Source organism: Myotis lucifugus, unplaced genomic scaffold, assembly GCF_000147115.1.
Source record: "Myotis lucifugus unplaced genomic scaffold, Myoluc2.0 scaffold_22, whole genome shotgun sequence".
Classification (NCBI taxonomy): domain Eukaryota; kingdom Metazoa; phylum Chordata; class Mammalia; order Chiroptera; family Vespertilionidae; genus Myotis; species Myotis lucifugus.
The window spans coordinates 7249465-7265614 of NW_005871070.1; positions in this window are offsets into that span (position 1 = coordinate 7249465).

Consider the following 16150-nt stretch of genomic DNA (forward strand, 5'->3'; position numbering starts at 1 on the left):
GTCCTCGCTCGCGGCCCGTGCTCCCTCATTGGCTTCCGCCCCTCCCCCCCTCCCTCCATTGGTTCCCTCGCATCCATTGGTTCCCTCTCCACTCCATTCCTGCTCACCTTTTCCCTTGTACCCACTGGCGTGAGTGTTTTTCCCGATTTCTCCGGATTCCGCTCCTTCTCGCTCCCATCCTCCACGCTTTCCCAGCGGCGGGCTGTGCGGCCCGGCGCGCGGGTGTCTCCGGCCTGCCCTGCTGTCTCCCTGTCCTTCCGTCCCGGCTTCTGGCCGAGCCGGGGCCGGCCCGGGGCTGCCCGGGAGCCCGACTCTGCCCGCCGCTGCGAGACATCGCCGGGGCGCCGAATGGTCCTGGATACCCCCCTCCCCCTTCGGTCTCTGAGCCTCGCAGAGTTGGAGGGAGGAAAACCTGCGCCCGCTCCTTCGCCGGGACTCGCTCGCAGGGTCGCTCCTGCGATTGCGGCCGGCCTTCCGCCCGGGGATCGCTCGCCAGCTGCGGACCTCCCCGCCCGGACCGGCGGCGTCCGCGCCCAGAAGCAAACTCCCCGGGAGCCGGGAAGCCTGTCTCCGGCGCCCGGGCCCTCGGTTCAGCCTGGAAACGGAGCGCAGTGCCAGGCTGGGGTGGGCTTCAGGGTCGCCCCGAAGACCCGGGTTCACACTACCAGCCCAAACTGGATTTTGTTACACTGCCTTACATAGATTCAATATATATATATTTTTTTCAGACTTCACAAGTTTGGGGGTTACCCTGGGCTTTCGGTGTATTTCTCATCTGGGCATTGGCATTGAGTGGTGGAGAAAGAAAGGACAGTAGGAAAATGCCTTTCCTTTTACCATTGAAACTGAGGCTTGTGATTTCCCCCCAAGGTCATCAGAGTCTGTTTTATTTAGAGGTCTTAAGACAGTTGCCAGCAGATGAAAGAATAAGCAAAAACACAAATCTACCCCGATTCGTTACTCAGTCTAAAAGAAGAAGTAATTTGGGCTAGAATTGTCTCTGTGAGGAAGGATTCGTTTCCTACACTGAAAACAGTTCCTCAGTAAACATTTAAAAAGTCCTTTAAATTCAGGTTATTCTTCATTTCTTGTGTTACATAAGGTACCGTGAAGTTAGCCAAGATTTCTTTTTAGTGTTATAAAGATGCAGCTGCTGCCAACCACGTCCCCTTACCGTCTTTGAGTGAAGGAAAACAAAACTGCCTTTGGTTAAAATCTGCTAGAAAGTTATTTGTTGGTAAATCTGTCACGCAATTCCAGCAGAAGTTCTGTTCGTTTGTTCCCCACCCTGCTCTTCTCTTCGTATTTCTCTAAAGGTAAACATAATAGACCAAAGCAGGAGAGAGGTGTTCAATTTCTCGGCATCTCTTACTCTAATTTTGGAAAGGCATGCCCAAGATTCCTTACTCCAGCCACTGCCTTGCATCTGAATGGTACCCAATAGGTTCAGTAAGGTCTGCAGGTACTTCTTTCCGTTACAAGCCATAGGCAGGGAAGAGGACGCTGAAGAAAACTTGCAATGAAAGTAAAGGTAGAGGGGAGGAAAGGAGAAAAAGAAGAGAGGTGGAAATTGGGGGGAGAGAGTGGAGACTTCAAAGGGCAGTACTAATTCTCATACTGCTTGTGTAGATGGGAAAGTTCATGCATTTAAATACATTTCTTGACCTTTGTACTAAAAGTCCTTGAAAATACAAGAAGCCAATTCAAACTCATAACTTTGATTTTGAAATGTTACGTACTCTAGCCTATCTGCCCTACAATATTTTAAAAATTATTTCCTAGATCAGAAATTTCATAACCATGGACATGTATTGACCTAAAGCAAAGTCAAATAAGTCAGGGCTTTTTAAAGGAAACAACATATAAAGAAAGTGAAAATTACACCTTCTTTATACATTAATATTTCTCTGAAACAAACATGATACCAAGAATCAGGACATGATAGTAGAGGGGGAAAAAGACTTGAAATCATTTTCTCTTCATTAAGACACCAGAAACTAAAAAAAAAAAAGCCATGGTTTTTGAGCAATAATTTTCATAACTCATTATTTTTAGTCAGCCTACATCATTCATTTTGATTCAAGGAACCTGAAACTTTAGGACTTTGTTCCTTATTAATACTGTTAGTCTAAACCTGCTTACCAGTACAAATAAGCTAACAAATTTTTATTGTTTTTATGAGACTTGGTCTTCTCAAAAAAAAAAAAAAATGAAGCATACAGTTTTCAATACAAATAAAAATCTGAGAATGGAAATTGGGGCCAAAGTTCTATGGTTGAAAATGGTCAGATATCTATAATAATAAAAGTGTAATATGTAAATCGACTGAATGGCCGAACAAGGGGGCTGCGAAGGCCTACTCTTGCATGAATTTTTTGCATCGGGCCTCTAGTCTACAAATAAAAGAAAATAAAGAGCAGAAAATAAAACAAAAATGAAAGGATAAGGTGGCATCTTTTAAAATTGACAGAAGCCATGCCTTCAAAGAAATAGCTTTAAACACCCTCCCTACCATCCAAAAGGAGAAATTTTGAGACAAATAATTTAGTCTACACACACACACACACACACACATACACACACACGGGAGAGATAGAGTAAATATTACCAGCCCTCTTAGATCAACTATTCATCTTATCTAAAATAAAAAATTTAAACACTTGTTCTACTATAGTGGATAAGTAAAATCACTTGAAGCTTTGTTCTTCATTTGCTTTGAAAAAAAATGGTAGAATAGGATTTTAGTCAGACATTTTAGATTTTTAATTTAAATATTTACACATTTCTAGTTCTTTAACACATTCTATTAAAGTATTAATATCCATGGCCATTTTAGGATCAAAAGAGATGAAAGCCATAAAACAATGTTATCAAAATTCCAGCTTTGAACCATCAGTGTTAACACAACAAGATGCAGATGTTTGACATGATTTAGCCTCAAAAGAATTTACCCTACAGAAGCAACTACACCCCCTGCTGGAAATTTCTGTTCATAACTGCTTTGAATTTTATAGCCTCAACCAAGAACATATAAAAAGCCAAATAAAGAGACTTTCCATTCATGACAAAATTGACCATTACATTTTGTCTGTCTGATACAAAACATACTTTGTGGGAACAAACTACTTCAGAATATCACCTTGATTACAGACAAAATACACAAAGTTGGAAAATAATGAAGGCAATAACCAAAGCACTGAAAGATTGTCTAATTTCCCATTCTTTGACTTTCACAACTAATTTCTACCCCACCCGACCCCACTTCACCTGCCTAGACTTCTGTCTTTCTCCCTATCTCTTACAGTTAGGACTATCAGGACAAGAGCAGGCAGGGTAAGATATGTCATTCTCACTAGTATGCAAATAATGATACACTAATAACCATAGTAGCCATTTGCTGAGTTAAGGTGCTGAAAGATTTTCTCCAAATTTATTTTATGGCTACCAATGATATTTTCAGCATGAAGAAAAGGTGCTAATTATGTCTTGTATTTGTAGAAAATATTTTGACAAGAGTTAGGTAATTGTGAGCATGGGACTGGAACAGTAGGAAACTAATGCATTGACCTTCCTGGCATTTTGTTCCACAGGGCCTTGTTCTGTTGATTTTCCAGAACTGTATTTCCAGACTGAAATCCCAAAGATGGTATCAGAGACGAACTTCAAAATGTCATGTTCATGCCCCTCTGGTCCTAGGGCATAACTGAAACCGTGAAAGCAGAACTCTATTTTTTGAATAATTAGTCTTTTATAAAGATTATTTGTAATGCACAGTCCGTTTAAAGGAATAACAATTCATTCAGGTCCCACCAGCTCAAATAGTTTAATTAGACAAAAATCTTCAAGTTATTTCCTTTCACAAAAGGAGGTATTGTTGGGCCATCTGGACCCTCCATTGAGTTTTTATGAAAGATCGCAGCTTGAATTTAATCAACCCCAATAAGGTTAACCCCATAAAGCTAAAAAATAATTGCAAAGGTTGCTAACTGAATTCTCTGAGATTGTTACCAGTGTCGTTGTAAATCATTACAATGGGAAGCAGGAATGTGTATTGTTTGACTACTTAACCACAGAACATAATTTTTGTGAATATCTCTTATTCCTCCTCTCTTCAGGTCAAATTTGGATTGTGAGCCCCTCTAGATAGGGATCACAAATTAATGTTTGGCCCTACACAATAACTAGAATGTTATTAGTAGAAAGCTCAATAAATGTTTGATAATAAACTAATGTGAAAAACTAAGTTTTATGGATTTCTGTGGATTTATTGATAACAGAAGGTTTTTGAATATATTTTAAGTACCAGCTGAGATACTCACTTTGGAAAATACAAATCATTTAAAGAAATTGCTGAGCATTGGCTGGTGTGGCTCAGTTGGTTGAGCATCATCCCGTTCACCAAAAGGTCGCCAATTTGATTCCTGGTCAGGGCACATACCCAGTTTTGGGTTTGATCCTCAGTCCGGGTCTGCGCAGGAGGCAGCCAATCAATGTTTCTCTCTTGCATAGATGTTTCTCTCTCTCCCTCTCCCTTCCTCTCTTTCTAAAGTCAATAAAAACATATTTTTTAAAAAATTACTGAATTAGCCCGTGCAAGTTGAGTTAGATGTTCTTCCCCAAGTACAATCCATACTTTTCTACATAACAGCTCTTTAGTAGGTAAATGTAAATCACTAGCAACAAAAAACTGTGGATCCAAAACATCAGGGAACATTTTAAAGAACTGGTGCAGCATAAGAATTTCTGAAATCAATAATAAGGTGTCTAATCACTTCACAATGAAGGCTTTGTCATTTTTCACTATTACTATAAGCTGCAGTAGGTGGTAAATGTTTGAATTGCCACATCATGCTTCTGCATTGTCTTCAAAAAGCTTTCAAATAACAATGTCATTTTTCTGATGGATGCATAGCTTCTTTCAACACATTTACTACATAGTGAGAAATAATAATACTCATCTTTTCCCAAATAGGCTTCTCATCTCTCTTCAAGCTATAACACATACTTTGTTATTTCTAGCTTTGGTTCCCATAGGAATATACATTGAATAACTGTTTTTTATTGTTTCCCCCCCAAAAAATATTTACATTAAGAATTCTGAGATTTTACAAGTATGATAACAGAGTATAAGTAAAATAGCAGAAAATCATAAAGAGCTACATGTGTCCTATAAATAAAATTCTTATAAAATTGAATGGAAACAATATTTAAAATATTTTAAAAGTATACATTTATTGAGGTAGAAAAATGCCCATAATATTTTACGTGAAAAAAAAATCAGGCTACAAAGCAATAAAAGGTATATGATTCCATTTTTGTGAAAAGAAAATATTTTAGCGTGTCCGGCTCAGTTGTTGAGCATCAACCTATGAACCAAGAGGTCACAGTTCGATTCCTGGTCAGGGCATATACCTGGGTTGCGGGCTCAATCCCCAGTGTTGGATGTGCAAGAGGCAGTCAGTCAATGATTCCCTCTGATGTTTCTATCTCTCTCCCTCTCCCCCTCTGAAATCAATAAAGATATATTTTTTTAAAAATAAAAGAAAATATTTTCAAATCAAGATGACAATACTAATGGCCTACATGTTTACCAAGATTTAATCTAGATGGTGGGATTATAGCTAATATTTATTTTCTTTTTGCTTTTTAAATTTTTTTTGCAGTGAATATATTTATTGTGCAATAAAATTTGGATTATAGGTGTTGAAAATTGAGAGAGATTGTATAAAACAGGATGAGGCAAACTGTCTTGAAGCAATTGAACTGTCTGTAACATATATCCCTTTATTTTCTCTTTTATTTTTTCCTTTTCTTCTCTCTTTTTTCTTTTTCTTGTTCTTTTCTTTTTCTCTTAATTATATCTTGGGCCTTTTACAGGCCACCTTGGTTCTGTCTGCAGCAACCTCTGATGTAATGGAATAAAGTGGTCCAGGCAAACATATTTCTGCTACCTTGTATTGTCTTTGATTTTTTTTTAAAGTTCTTACAGACCAAAACAAATCAAGCAAAGAACATTTTATTATATTTAATGACTATTTAAAATGATATAATTTTACCTATAATACTACCTATATTCCTGATGGTCTCATGGCACAGATTCTATTTTTAAACTTTTCTACACTAAGATTCTTTTAAAAAGTGTTCCAGTATAGACAATAAATAGTTTCTTTAATACTGATAAACCTGAGCTGATGTTTCCACATGGTCTGGTATTTCCTCTTGTACCATAAGGTTTATGATTAAATGTCTTCCATCACCCCAGGGAACTAAGGGTTGCTTTTCTAAGTTGGGGCATTTGTCTTGTAGTGCTCCTCCTCCACTATATCCTCCTTAGCACAGTACAATCAATTACCAGTTTAAAGAAAAGATAAAAATGATCTTACTACAGTGCAAAGGAATGCTGGGGCACAAATTAGTCTGAGGTAGAAAGACCACCAAACTGGGACTCCAGGGACCTGAATTTGTGTCTCAGGTTCTGCTTATTGTATGAGATTCAGAAATCTTTGGATCTCTCTGAGCTGACATTTCCACGTCCACAAAAATGATTCCTTTGTTACTCTGACATTATTTGGTTTGAAATTATTTTACAGAGTTAGCCCATAGACCAGGCTTCACTCTTTCCTGGTTCACAATTTAACACCCACTGATACATACCATCACACCCAGGACAAAGCTGTTACTCTCTTCCCTGTTGATTTTGTTTGGGGCCCTTACTTCATCCTCCCCCCATTCCCCAAGTGGGGGTGGAGAAAAACACTTTATCCCGATGAAACCAAGTTAATTTGTATTTCTCCAAAACCCATCCCTAAAATCTATTTCATTAGGTTTGGACCTCCAGATTTTCCAGAACAAGCCTGCCCCATCCCTGTTATAGGTTAGCTGCTCTGAACTTTCTTTGCCAAAAGGTTGCCTTGTAGTTTCTAAACCCTCAGTTTTTTATACTTCCACAATTTACTCATCACACCCCCCTTCCCTACCCTCATCCCCAACGGTACAATCCAGAGCATCCAAGTAACCAATCCTGGGTTCCCACAATCCTATTTAGTGGTCCATTCAGGCTGCTCATGGTCTCACCCATGTCTTTATCTGCCTTGTACCCATTTAGTCAGTCCTGTTTCCATCTGCAGCTTCAGTCTATCTTTCTATCTCTAAGGATTCGCCTATTCTGAACATTAATATAAATAGAATCATACAATATGTGGTCTGTGCATCTGGCTTCTTTTTCTCATCATAAAATTTTTGAGGTTCACCCATATTTTAGCATGCACAATAATTTTTCCCTTTTCATTACTGAGTAGTATTTTATTGTATGGATAAACCACATTTCATCTGTTCACCAGTTAGTTGACATTTAGGTTTTTTCCACTTTGGGGCTATTATGGATAATAGTGCTATAAACATATACATTTTGCATGAATATATGTTTCCATTTCTTTTGGATAGATGCCTTTAGGTAAAATTGATAGATCATATAGTAAATTTATGTTTAACGTTATAAGAAATGCCAAACATTTTCCAAAGTGGTTGTACCATTTACATTCCCATCAGCAATGTATGAGGATTCTAGTTTCTCCACAACCTAGCCAATATTTGTTATTGTCTGTCTTTTTTTTTTAATAGCCATTCTATGGGTCTGAAGTGAAACACTTTCTTTTCTAGGGCATTCTTATAGGCAGTTTACTTAATTGGCAATACAAAGTCATTATGTAGACTTTCTTTCCCTATTTCTTCTTTTTCAAACAGAATAGCTTCATGCCAGTTTTCTATTTGATTTTTGTTGTTAGAGATAATATACTCATTCTATCAGAACATCTGGGTGAAGGATGATTAAATAGTGAGCAATGTACTCCCTGATCCAGGGCAATTGGGATCTCTATCTCAATAACATGAGCCCTGGAGCAGGACTTTTGGGGCATTTCAATCAAAAGTAACTACAACTAATCTTTGGGGTTTTTGTTTGTTTGTTTGTTTGTTTTTTAAAAAATATTTTTATTGATTTAAAAGAGGAAGGGAGAGGGAGTGAGAAATAAAAAGATCAATCATGAGAGAGAATCATTGATTGCCTGAGGATCAAGCCAACCCGGGCATGTTCCTGTGACCTCCTGGTTCATAGGTCGACGCTCAACCACTGAGCCACACCGACCAGGCTACAACTAACCTTCTTGGTGCCTGATTAATTTTCATTTAACTCGTATTTTTGAGAGTGAGTTAACTCTTTTAAGTGAAGAAAGTATAATTTTAGAGCACTTCAAAGTGATCTTTTCATTTTATACCTGGAAACACTGCCATGCCTTTTAATATTTTGCAGTGCTAGGCAACTACTTGGCCCCAAAGAAATCATGTGCCACACTGATTTAGGGATTAGAAAGTAAAGAGGCTATTGCAGTTTGGATACTCAGTTCTGATTTACTCTATGTACATCCACAGTGTGGCCTGTGGGTTCATGTTACTGTGGTATGCATTCCAAGTGCCATCCTAATTCTAATAAAAGACCTCTGGCTTTGACAGTGTTCTGTATGTTTGCTTTGTATTAGGACTGGCTGCTAACAATTTTTTTAATTTACCTGAGGGTAAAACGCTTTACCTTCCCCAATCATCTCATCATTAACTTGCTGTAATCAGCTGCCACAACCCACCATTCAGATAAATATTTTTAGCTAAATCCTCACAATAGGTACTTGCAAAGGTGTTTTCCAGATCAAATGCCACTATGTATACCTGAAGCTTAGAGGGAATGTTTCCCTATCAAACCCCCTAAGACATAAAGACAAACACTCTGTGACATTGCTAGGATGAAATGTCCTCATTTGAAAATGGTAAAGTCTTCATACAAAGTGGAAACACTTTAGAAATGCTGACAACCTGGAGACCTAGGAAATCTCTTGAGTCCATTACCTTGATCCAAATCTTATTCAGTTTTAGGTTCTAGATTAATTTTGTTGAGAGCTCTTATTGTTTTAAAGAGTTATATAGTAAGTGTAAGCTGGTTATAGAGTAATATTTTTTGTTTACTCTGGATTATTTTATATATGAAAAATATTTGGAGTTTGATATATATGATCCCAAATTTGTTCAAATATAAAAAAATATGAATATTTAAATAGCCTGGAAGGAAATATGTAAAATATTAACAGTGACTATCCTGGGTAATTTTCTTTTTTAAAAAAATTTCTGAAAAATATTTATCATATATACTTTCTTACATATTCATCTTATATACTTTCTCATATATACTTTCTTACAATTTAAAAAAGAGGATATTTCTCAATGCTGCACATAGTAGTCATACCTTCTCATTCACAACATTCCTTAAAATTACACTGACTGACAGAATACAATGAACAAGAGCTTTGAAACTGAAATAGATCATCTCTTTGGAATACCATTTTGATATACTCTCTCATTCAACAATTATCAATTTGTACCCTCTATGTGCCAAAGGCTGTGCTCAAATCAGAAATATAAATATGAAAGACATGGATCATGCCTGAAGTTATCTCATTTTCATGTCCTGAGATTGAATCTTAACTGAGAAGTAAGCCCATAGATTACATCTTTTAATAAAGAAAAAATAAGTCTTTTAATTTCTATTATTCTATAAGAGCTTCATCATTTACAATTTCTAATTTCAAACATGTTAAACCAAATAGATAGATAGATAAAATCTTCTGAAATGACAAACTTAAATGGACAATAATTTTTTCTTAATCAAACTAACCAACTAACTTGTTCAAAGTAATTTTGTGATTAGGGTATTTTCAGATTCATATTCTGAATATTGGAGGCACTTTGAATCAACTCATTTTCCTCCTGTCTTGTCACATTTGTAGTATTGTGGCTTTGTTTTTTTGCAATCTTTAGGTTAGTGCCACACCACCAAATGACATAGAGGCCATTCCAAGACTGAGTGAAGTCTTGTTTTAACTGGCACGTAACTGTTTTCATTTGGGTTTCTGAGGAATTTGGAAGTCTGCAACTCATCCAAAATAAGGGCATTCCACAAATTCCATTTCATAAAAGCCATCCCTTTTTCATATACTGTTTCTATTTCCTCCAATAGCAGGACATTCCAAGAAAAGTGATAAAGGGAAGTGCTTTAGACAAGCAAACACAGAATTCTTACTCAGTAAGTCCTATTGGTGGATTATTAGTAGCAGCAGGAACAGTAATAATAGTATGGAAAAATAATAATCATAATATAGTTAAATGCAAAACATAAACACTTTTAAACAAATTTAGAAAAATCCGATAATTAAAAATACCAATATTTGGGCCCCGGCCAGGTTGCTCAGTTGATTGGAGCGTCCTCCTTTATCCCAGTCAGAGCACATACCTAGGTTGCAGGTTTGATCCCAGGTCGGGGTGCATATAGGAGGCGCAATTAGGAGGCAATCAATCGATGTTCCTCTCTCTCTCTCTCTCAAATCAATAAAATCACATCCTTGGGTAAGAATTAAAATAAATAAATATAAATATTTGGTGCATGTATTAGTACAATATAAGTAATAGTTACAATTCTTTAGCTATGTGTGTTATTTCTCAATTGTTTAAACAAAAACTAAGTTTTTCTGGGTTGCCAAACTTTTAGCCTAAAGATCTTAGTTTTTCTTTCAAATGAAAAGTTTATTTGGATTTGAAGCACTGCAAATGCAAAGAGAAACGAATAGATTCTGCTATGGAAAGGAGGTGTTAAGGAAGACCTTGGCTATATTCCCAATGTAAGATTACTCCTGTGGCATCTTGTTTCCTGAGAAAGACAGCATATGGAAGCTCCCCACATATGTGGGTCAGCCTCTTTTGATGTGTGGGTAAAACTCATTAAAGTTAATGCGGATGAGGCGTGTACATCAAGGCGAGCATGGGATCCACAGAATATAATAGCTGAGAAGTCTTTGAGAACATTCTGTGAATGAGCAGTTGGTTTGTTGAATTGTAATAAGGGTTGTGTTCCAGGTCCTCATTTCATCTGGGAGAGCCTTGGAATGTTTTCTTGAACCCTTCCTTTGTGCAGACTCATGGCAGAGGGTTTTGTTCCAGGGATGGGCTGCGCATGGTCTACTCACGGACCACAATTTAATACAAATACTTCTGAGTGCACTAACTTGTGGGAAATATGCTCCATGAGAGCGGAAGTAACTTGGATTCTTTTGCTTGAGAAAAGAAAAACTATTTTAAAGCATATAAAGGATGCAGTGACAAATGAACAAAAGGAAATGAGCTGATACTACCATAAGGTTAAAAAAGAAGGAATACCTGACAGTGCTGATTTAAAAAATAAGATACTATAAGGTTTTGCAGCTTCTCTAGGGAGATTTAAAAACCAGAGTCAGGAGTGCCACTAGGTAAGTCAAGATAAAGGACCAGTATCATATTCCTATGATACTACTCTTGTCAAGTAAAAAATGCCATTAAAATAAGATGTTCTGTGTGTCTTAACACTGCTATAAAACAAGAAGATTACCTTTCACTTGGTATGAGAGCACAGAGTAAATAATGCTCCAGTGGCACGGGGTACATACCAGAGTTATTATCGTCTTGTTTTGTCTCACTGGATTACTTGCCGGAGCCCGCTCGTCTTTGCGTCAGGAGTCCTGGTTCTCTATTCCAACAGCTACTACTACTACTACTACTACTACTACAATGAATAATACTACAATGAATAATAATAATAAAGTAACTAATAAAAAAATCATTATCCCTTTAATATTTGTGGCATTTTAAATCATTCCAAATTTTAATTAATAGTTAGAAGAAGGAATATGGTGTCATGGTTCCCAAAGTTTTCATATTCACTTCTTGTGAGTCTATTGATGAGAAAAATACAAAATGACAACAACAAAAAACTACATAAATTTTCTTGTCATTTTAAAATGTGTGCATTTTGTTAATCCCTGTAGCATTTCTGTACATTTGAAAATTGTACCTGTGAGACACTATATGTTAAATTTCCAGACAACATTTGGCATGCATATTCAAAGGTCCCAACAAAAGTCAACCCTCTAAGGGAAGTAATGACCAACCTGAGTTGAGGAGATCTGGGTCTGCAGTAGCTGTTTGAACACATGAGCAAATGTCTTCTCTTTTATGAATCTTAATTTTCTCATCTATGAAATAAGGTAGTTGGACTAGCTGCTCTTTAAGAATCCTTTGAGCTCTAAAACTCCTTTGATTGTATTAGGTTCTTATTTAGCAACCATACAAAATTGGATTTAAATGTCACATGTGGTTGTAAATGTCAATATGTGGCAATATTAATATGTTTTTCATGGTAGGGAAGTTGGTCTTATAAAAATTTATCAATATTTTTATACATTTATGTTTAGTTAATCCAATATAAATATCCAGCATGCTTATTATTATATACTATTTTATATTTAATATTTCCTTTAGATCTTAAAAATTAGGTTTTAACATACTTGTCCTTATATTATAGATTGAAACAGTGAATTCTGTCCAAGGAATCACAAAGTCAGTCAATTAAATAGTTTAAAATGGAGCTGTCATTAGGAGATAATTTCTGCAAAGAATGCTAAAAGAATTTGTTTATGCTCTCTTCATAGTAATGAGTAATTTATTGAAATAATCACTGTAGGTGACTTTCTTCTCTAAAATTATCACTGTCCTAATTACTGAAGACTATTAACTCAGTATTTTGATTGCAATTGATTAAAAGATTATAATGCTGCTGTACCAGAGTTTGTGTGCATTTTTAAATGCTGAAGTTGAACTATACCTTAAAATATTTAATATTAATATTATTATTGCTTATGTAAATAGCATTTGCAGGAAAATTTTGAGAGTGATTGAGTTAGTGGAATTCTAAGAAGCGCTGTTCTTAGTAAGTTCCAATAAATTATTATTAAACCCAAAACTTTTTAATTAAAAATATCAATTTGCATTTTAATTAATTAATTAATTAATTACTAAAGAGAGAGAAACATCAATGTGAGAATGAAACATAGATTGGCTGCCTCCTGCATGCCTCCTACCAGAGATCAAGCCCAACCTAGGCATGTACCCTGACCAGCAATTGAACCAACAATCTTTGGTGCACAGGACTCTGCCCATCAACTGAGCTACACCAGCCAGGCCACATTTTAATTTTTTAAACATATATTTTTATTGATTTCAGAGAGGAAGAAAGAGGGATAGAGAGATAGCAACATCAATGATGAGAGAGAATCATTAATCAGCTATGTCCTGCATCCCCCACACTGGGGGTTGAACCCGCAACCCGGGCATGTGCCCAACCGGGAATTGAACCGTGACTTCCTGGTTTCTAGGTCAAGCCTCAAACACTGAGCCACGCCAGCCAGGCATATTTTTTTTTCTGTTTTTTTTTTTTTAAATATATTTTATTGATTTTTTACAGAGAGGAAGGGAGGGGATAGAGAGTTAGAATCGATGAGAGAGAAACATCGATCAGCTGCCTCCTGCACATCTCCTACTGGGGATGTGCCCACAACCAAGGTACATGCCCTTGACTGGAATCGAACCTGGGACCTTTCAGTCCTCAGGCCAACGCTCTATCCACTGAGCCAAACTGGTTAGGGCTTTTTTTCTGTTTAAAAAAAAAAATTTTTTTTATGGTTGCCTTATTTTTATTTATTTTTATTTATTTATTTTTTAATTCTTTATTAGTTAAGATATTACAAATGTGTCCTCATCCCTTGATTATTTTTAAAAAGTACGTTTATATACAAAGCTAATATGACTTTTTACACAAATACATTTATATAATACTTAAACACCATGCACACATCTCTTCTTCTTCTTCTTTTTTTTTTTTTTTATCATTTTGAACTCTCAGTGGGTATTTTAAGTAGCCATAGGAATAACTTTCATTAATAGTACCATTATTTTAAAGCCTAATCACAGGAAAACATTTTTTTTTGTTTTAAAATACTGGGAGCCTAGAAATAGAGTTCTACTCCAAGAAACTTGGGATAGCCAATGTTTAAAGAGCTATTAAGCATTTAAGGTACTTAGAAGAAGGGTAGCTATTAATTTGGAGCAATAGAATTGTCGTCCAGAATAAACTGGTACTAGTTTAACAAGGGTTTAGTATGTTTACATTTCACCTAGGTATAAAAATTATATTGAGTAAAAATCTAAGCAGTCATGTCAAGGTAAGCATGATAAAAGTGCAGTGATTTAGCTGGCAATGGAAAGGAAAAATTAAAGCCCAAATCATAAAGATATTAAACCCAAAAACTTTTATGGAACCATGGATTATGGCATTGTGACTTTTCTCAACTCAACTTTTCCTTCTTTTTATACTTCTCAGCCCTGAGTGAATTGGGATGATGAGCCACATTGCAGGCCCCTAGAAGGAGTTGCCCTCCTTCATAGCCACTCATCTGTGTGGATATAGTTGCATTCATGGAAACTGACTGCAAGCTGGAGCAGGCTTTGCACCCTGATTAAGCACTTGCAAATGCAAGGCTGCTGAGCAGTCTCTTGATGAAGCTTTCCCAGGATTTCTTGGTGGGGTAAAGATCTTTTTTAAAAAATATTCTGATTAAGGAATGGTTCACATACAATCTGGAAAGTGCTGCATGAGATAAGTAGGGTCAAAAGCAACTAGTCAGAAATGTACAAGGGTATAAATAGGCCCTTGGCTGGGCACTGCATGATGGGAGGACAAAAAATGGGAATCTAGACACAGACAAAAATAAAAACTTGAGCCTTGGTTGGTTTGCTCAGTAGTTAGAGCATTGGCCTATAGACCAAAGGGTCACTGGTTTGATTCCCAGTGGGGCACATGGGGCAACCAATTGATGTGTCTCTCTCACGTCGATGTTTCTTTTTCTACCTTCCTCCCCCCTCCTTCTACTATCTCTAGAAATCAATGGAAAAAAAATATCCTCAGGTGAGGATAAAAAAGAAAACATTAAAAAAAAAAAAACTTGAGAAACACTACTATAGTTTTAATGCTTTAAAAAAAGTTCAGAAATTAATTTCAGCTTTACATAATCACACAGGGAGCAATTAAATGAAACAAGACAACCTGCTTGTTTAGAAATTAATTTCTATGCTAATCTTGAACCCTAAATTTTTGCTAATCCTGTTTTAGTTTAATCACTTTTACAAAAGCACACACATTTAACCATTTCCCAAATGCAACTATTAAGTAGTTTTCATAGCATATTTTGTTTTGATAATGGTCTTATCATTCTTGCCCTCATCTGAAAAAGAAGAAGAAGAAGACAATCAAACCTAAACACAACCCCACACAAATTTGGGAATGTTTCTTGGTACAAATGCCCTTGAGAAATCCAATCCAATTGATCCAAGGTCTCTACAACACACTTCTTTAATCACTTCCATGTGCTAAGAATCAAGTAAATTACCAAATAATGGGTGGACTTAATGTCTTTTGGTGTCATGATGCCTTTTGGCATATTAACAAACACCTAATCATACAGTAGTCACTTTTTAAAGTAAGTAGTTATCTCTCCTATACAAAGACTGAGTACTAGATATTGCACTTGGTGCTGGAGATATGAAGATAAAGGCAAATCCCCTATCTTCACTGTTTAATGGGAGAGACAGGAGAACAATATTAAGTTATAGATAAGCATGCTAGAACGCTCTCCATTGGAAGTGGGGGTGTACCAGGGAAGGCTTCCATCACCAAGGAGTTGATGACCGACCAGAGTCTGAAAAAGGAGAAGGAGCTACAATAGTGAAGAGAGTAGGGAAGGGCCAAGGAATGGGCACATGTGCAGGGAGAGGGAGGAGTTTGATTTGATTATTGTGTTTTCCTTAGTCATAAACTTTTTTTAATTTTTTAAAAAAAAGAGATGACAGAAACTTGGTAGAAGCCATTTGGAAAGACAGATGACCTGTGATTACACTAGAATGCAGCTCACAGTTTTATTGCTTCAGGGCAAGAGAAAGGAGTCAATGATCTCCAAGGACTCTTCTACTTTAAAATTTTTTTATTTTTGTTTGAAGCCATGACACAAGTTTCGTAGTAAAGTGATAAGAAGATTACCTTTCTTTGCAACCAAAGCAGTCAGGATAGGTGGGGGAGGTACTGGGAGAAAATACAGGAGGGAGTCCAGGAGGCATGGCCAAACAACCCATAAAAACCATCATCTGATAGTCTCCCCAAACTGTATGGTCCTAGTTCCTCAATCCACCT